General features: G+C 37.9%; 1 protein-coding gene and 1 long non-coding RNA gene across 6 annotated transcripts in view; one reads left to right on the top strand and one right to left on the bottom strand.

Annotated features, from left to right (window-relative positions):
- PDE5A (phosphodiesterase 5A) overlaps window positions 1-6016 on the bottom strand; it is a 142856-nt gene that overhangs the window by 100721 nt on the left and 36119 nt on the right. The window lies entirely within an intron of this gene.
- LOC121030483 (uncharacterized) lies at window positions 3404-5460 on the top strand. Its single transcript, XR_005790251.1, has 2 exons — window positions 3404-5077; window positions 5324-5460. It is a non-coding gene; the product is annotated as an uncharacterized LOC121030483 (long non-coding RNA).

Here is a 6016-nt window from a genome sequence, read left to right as displayed (position 1 = left end):
CCCCACTTGGTGAGGAACTGAGGCCTCCTGCCAACAAGCAAGCATGTGAGTGAGCTCTCTGGGAAGTGGATCCTCAAGCATGAGCCAAACACCTCTGCCTGTATCCTGAGTGCAGCCCCCTGCAGGGAACCTGGGCCAGAACCACTCAGCCTGCTAAACTGCTCCACAATCCCTGAACCACAGAAACTGTGACATAATCTATGTGTGTTGTTCAAAATCACTCAGCTTAGGGCAATTTGTTACATTGAAAAAGACCATGAATACAGTACTTATGACCATCAAATAATGTGTAATAATCAAACAGATCTGGAATCCTAAATCCAGGTTACTTTTCACTTTATTTCACTACCATGAAGTGATGCAAATAGAAAAATATGGTTCAAAAATTTTTAAAGATCTTTATCTCTCACTCTTTGTTTTTTAAATCTTCTTAAATATTAAAAAATATTAAAAAAATTTTCTTTCTTAAGCCTGTATTATTCACTTCCACTCTGGTAGAAGTGAAATAAGTAGAGATTTTTAGATGAGGTATAATAAGAAAGAATATAGAGTATTTAACAATTTATAAAAGCACTTTACCTACGTAATCGTAGCTTTTACTAAATGAATACAGATGTCTGCACATATATCTATGGAGAGTAGCAATATTATTGACGACCACCTTAATCTGTTAAGAGTACATGAAAAACTGAAAATTATTTAATAATTAAAAATCCTAATTATGTAGTTCTGGGTTAGATATTATACAAAGGAATTGTTTATGCTTATCTGCAACATGTTCCAGACCTCTACTAGTCATTATTTCAGGGCCTATGTAAAACATCTCAAAATTAAATTTGTAAATGATCTATTAGATTAAAATGTAATGCATTTGAACAAGTGCTGGAATGGGTATCCTGAAAGTACTAATGAAGATAAACTTCATATTGAATAAAACATAGCCTTCAGTCTGAACCAGATTTTCTGAGCATTAAAAATGAGATTTGGGGAAAGACAGCCTATCAGTCTCAAGCTTTCATTCACCCTTTCTTCTTCTCCTGGATAAGCAGTGTAGCCTCAGGAATTTAACCTATTAGCACCGTGTTTTTCATCTGCTGCTCTTAACAAGTGTTTTTTTTCTTTAGGAAAGTGTTTGCCATCTTCTCTGTAAAATACACTTGCTTATTATTTAAAAGGCAATATGGAAAAGCAATGAGAAAAGATCATCACCATCATGACATCAAGTCCAGAACAAACGGAAACTTTGTGGAGAACTTTTGTTTTGTTTCTAAAAACAAGGCCACGAGAAAGAGTATCACTGGGGAACAAGTGCAATAAACAATTTATATGTTTTTTAAAAAGGCCACAAAACTAGCCAATTCTTTAAGACTAAAATAGATCTAGATCAACGGACAGTCTGCAATTAAACTCTGCTTTTTTTTGTGGCTGTATTTTCATCTAGCCTGACTTAGAATTGAAGGATTATGCGTAAAGCCATAATGTTTATCTGTTCCGAGCTTACTTGTCAAATTTAAGACCCAGTCGGCACTCTAAGCACGAGATGGCTGGCAAGCGTCTCCCCTGCCTCCACCCTCTCATGTAAAGCTTGTATGTGCTTCTCTCGTAAGGCTGTGATATAAACAGCAGGAATCTGCTGCAGGAGACCACAGCTTACTTCTTTCCTCTTTAATTTCTCTAGGTCTCAAAATTCAGTCGTTCCTTTGACCTAGTGAGTTGAATACTGAACTCATTTAACACCTGTCTTGTTACCGCGTACTGATAGTTAACGTCTAGTTTATAAGATCTACATCTTGAAATTGAAAAAAATTTCCAGCAAGTACCTTCCTTGCTTCATTGTTTAAATATCCTCACTGCCTAGACCAGTGCTCTGCATATTTTAGGGATTCAACAGTTATTTGTCCAAACAAGATAATTCAGAGGAAAAAAATGAGATTACTTTAAAATAAACAGATAAGGGGGCGCCTGGGTGGCTCAGTTGATTGAGCGTTTGACTTTGGCTCAGGTCATGATCTCACAGTTCATGGGTTCGAGCCCCACGTCGGGATCTGTGCTGACAGCTCGGAGCCTGGAGCCTGCTTCAGATTCTGTGTCTCCCTCTATCTCTGCTCCTCCCCTGCTCACACGCTGTCTCTCTCTCAAAAATAAATAAAGATTAAAAAAATTTTTTTAAATAAAAAAATAAAATAAGCAGATAAGATCATAGAACCTAAATTCTAGAAAACTTTACGTTTGCAGCAGGAATTACACATCTGATTCCATTAATGCTTTATTTTGTGATTTCTGCAGGCATGAAATTTCTTTCATTCATCAAAGTATTTATCTCATAAAAACATTCATAAAATTAGGTTTTTTTTTTAATTTTCAGGTTTTTTTTTAAAAGAAGATATAAATTTAGATAGTTAGCTAAAATGTTCCTTGATCTCACTGGAAAAAAGTTACCATGTATCTTCTCATAACTTATATTTGCGTGGAAGAATAGTAAGTACGTCATCAAGTGTGTTAAAATAAAATCAGTATGCTAAAATAAAAATAAAGGAGGAAAAAAAATCTGTGATTCCAAATTAGATTTCTATTTAGTAACTACAGTCGACAGAGAAAACAGGTATTTCAGACCAGCCTGAAAGACAATATTGGATATAATCTCCAGCTCAGATCAGTAAGAAATTTTCAAAGAACTTGCATTATTTCACAACAATGTCTTCCATAATGCCTATAAATACAAAAGAACACTCATCTCTACCATGTCATAACGAGCAATACTTCAGGGGAGGGCAGTATTTGAGAAATGGGTCATCTGAGATAGAAAGAGTTGAATTTCCCCTGCACTTCTTTACTAAACATAAAAGAATTGTCTGGTCATAGAAAAGACTAATGCCAAGCGACAAAAATAAAAACTGGTCCAAGTGCCAGGTCCAAAAAAATCCTGCAGTACGTCTGAAAGAAATCTGACAGCAGTCTTTAAAATTCATATGTTTGCTGCAATTTTTCTCATTATGCTTCATGTGAACATCATGGTTCTCCGCTGGAGCACACTGGCCCAGATTAATATGAAACATGCTCCCGTAACTCTTTTATCCCTGGAGAAGATTTCCTCCTGGAGTCTGTCTGCAGAGTGGTTTAAACACTTGACATTAAAAGTCATCAGAATACAGCCAGATCTCCTTGTTTTCACCCTCAAGTCCTGCCTCTGCATGAGTGACACTAAATACACCAGTGTACCTCCCATCCCCCTCTCTTAGCCCTTTCACTGCAGTGGAAGAAAGTGGATGCAGTCATCACTTACAGCAGAATTATTTTTTTTAAGTTTATTCATTTTGAAAGAGACAGAGTGAGTAGGGGAGGGACAGAGAGAGGGGGGAGAGAGAGAAAATCCCAAGCAGGCTCCACCCTGCCAGTGCAGAGCCTGACGCAGGGCTCAAACCCATGGAACCGTGAGATCCTGACCTGAGCGGAAACTAAGACACGGATGCTTAACTGACTGAGCCACCCAGGTATGCCCCATTCTCACAGCAGAATTTTAAGAAACGCTCTTTCCCATGTTATTACTCTATAGCCAGATTGTCTATTTGTGTTGTTGTTGAACAGTCAACAACATAGCTGACTTACAATATTATATTAGTTTCAGGTGCACAGCATAGTGATTCGACAATTACATACATTATGAAATGCTGACCACAGAAGTGTAGTCCATCTGCCACCATACAAAGTTATTACAATATTGCTGACTATATTCCCTAAGCCATACTTTTCACCTCCATGTCTTTTTTATTTTCAAACTGGAGGTTTGTAACCTCCTAATCCCCTGTTTCACCTTCCTCCCCTCTGGTGACAACCAGTTTGTTCTCTGTATTTATGATTCTATCTCTGATTTGTTTGTTTAATTTTGCTTTCTAGATTCCACATGTAAGTGAAATCATCTGGTATTTGCCTTTTTCTGTCTGACTTACTTCACTTACACATTGCCTAGATTTGAATCTCAGCTTTGCCAGTTTTTAGTTATGTGACCTTGGATAAGTTCCCTAAATGTTCCATGGCTGTTTTCTCATCTGTTAAGTAGGAACAAATAATGACCACCTTTTATGTCTGCTAGGAAGATTAAATGAATTAATATATGCCAGGTCCTTAGAACAGTTTCCACAGGATAGGCAGTTATTTCCAAGTTCCTACCCCACAGTCCTCAAACTACTCTAATATACAGCCTGGGCTGGCTATCTTTTCTCCCTTGACCCTTCCTCTTCTCATCTTCATTTATTTTCTCTAGCTAACAGCTCTTTGACCTTTCCAAAATAAATTGTTTTAGCCTCTTCAAGCTTCTTCAGTACCACCCCCCGCCCCCGCCACTTTGTGCATTAACCCCATTCTCTTAGAAGGGAGCAGGACAGGGGAAGATTGCAAAAACTTACCCACTACAATTCTTTTCAAAAATTTCTGTCACACAAGTTTAGCAATATCTATGATCCTGATTTCTAAAAAAAGCATTGCTCTATCTATCACACATTAAGATTACATCATTAATGAAAAGAACTCCAGAAAATTTTTAATTAGTTGAAATATTTCAAAGGAAGATGAGGCAAATAAGGAAATCAAATATTTTTCTGAATCATAAAACTCTTCCTGAATTTTCTGTATTATGTTATAGTTCAGACTTTAGTATTCAATATTCAGCTTCTCCATTCAAGCAGCTTTCCAGCGTCAGTGTCTATGCCTTAAGACACTGGTCACTAACAAGTACCAGGACATTTTGTGAACAATCAGTAAAATAAACTATTTACTGACTGTTTATAAAATCACACCTCATTTGAGGTTCCCTGGTAATTAGTTGGAATTGGCATTGGCTTACTCATTACAGTTGGACTAACAAAAGGGAAAACACCAAATTGATTTCACCTTATTTATGAGCACAAACAGTGAAAAGCATTTTTCTTTTAAGCTTAAAGTTAGGGGGCAACAGATCAAGTTAAGGCAGGGACTGCTCTGGTTATCACTTGGCCCTAGCTGGTTGGTTATACCATGTGGCTAATGACCTCTTGATATAATTATATCATTCCTTATCTCTCTTAAAAGTTGTTAGTTCTAGGTCTCCTTTTTTTTTTTTTTTTTTTTAATTTTTTTTTTCAACGTTTATTTATTTTTGGGACAGAGAGAGACAGAGCATGAACGGGGGAGGAGCAGAGAGAGAGGGAGACACAGAATCAGAAACAGGCTCCAGGCTCTGAGCCATCAGCCCAGAGCCCGACGCGGGGCTCGAACTCACGGACCGCGAGATCGTGACCTGGCTGAAGTCGGACGCTTAACCGACTGCGCCACCCAGGCGCCCCACTAGGTCTCCTTTTAAAACATAACATTTATTGATCACTTTCAGTGTGCCTGTAGCCCTTAGCATGCATGAACCCATCTGTTCTTCACAGAAACCCTAGGAGTTAGGTCCTTTTATAACACTATTTTGCAGATGAGAAAACCGAAAAATAAAGGGATTAACTAATTGCAACCTGGGTACTTATCAAGTGAATGGTAATGGGATTCAAGCCCAGAGCCAGCAGTCTTAACAACTACTCCCAGGAGCACCTTGGTGGCTCAGTTGGATAAGGGACCGACTCTTGATTTTGCTCGTCACGATTTCACGGTTCATGAGATTGAGCCCTGCTTGAGGCTCTGTGCTGGCAGCATGCAGTCTGCTTGGGATTCTCTCTCTCCCTCTCTCTCTGCCCCTCCCCCACTCACATGGGTGCATTCTTGAGCTCTTTCTCTCAAAGTAACTAAACTTAAAAAAAAAAAAAGGCAATTACTCCAAAGCTTTACTTGTGCCTTCCACCTTAACTTCAAAAACTTTGTGAAAAAAGAGTACTTCTTTATGTACACAAAAGTAACATTGCCCTGAGTTTGTCTACATAGCTATAAATTTGAAGATAATTCTGAAAGTCATATACTGCATCTTCTTACTGTACTTGGTTCTGTCAGCCAAATTTCTTTTTCTTTCTTTCTTTCTTTCTTTCTTTCTTTCTTTCTTTCTTTCTTT

This window comes from Herpailurus yagouaroundi, unplaced genomic scaffold, assembly GCF_014898765.1.
Source record: "Herpailurus yagouaroundi ecotype Mexico unplaced genomic scaffold, PumYag 28, whole genome shotgun sequence".
In the NCBI taxonomy this organism is placed as follows: domain Eukaryota; kingdom Metazoa; phylum Chordata; class Mammalia; order Carnivora; family Felidae; genus Herpailurus; species Herpailurus yagouaroundi.
This window is presented reverse-complemented; position numbering and strand designations above follow the sequence as displayed.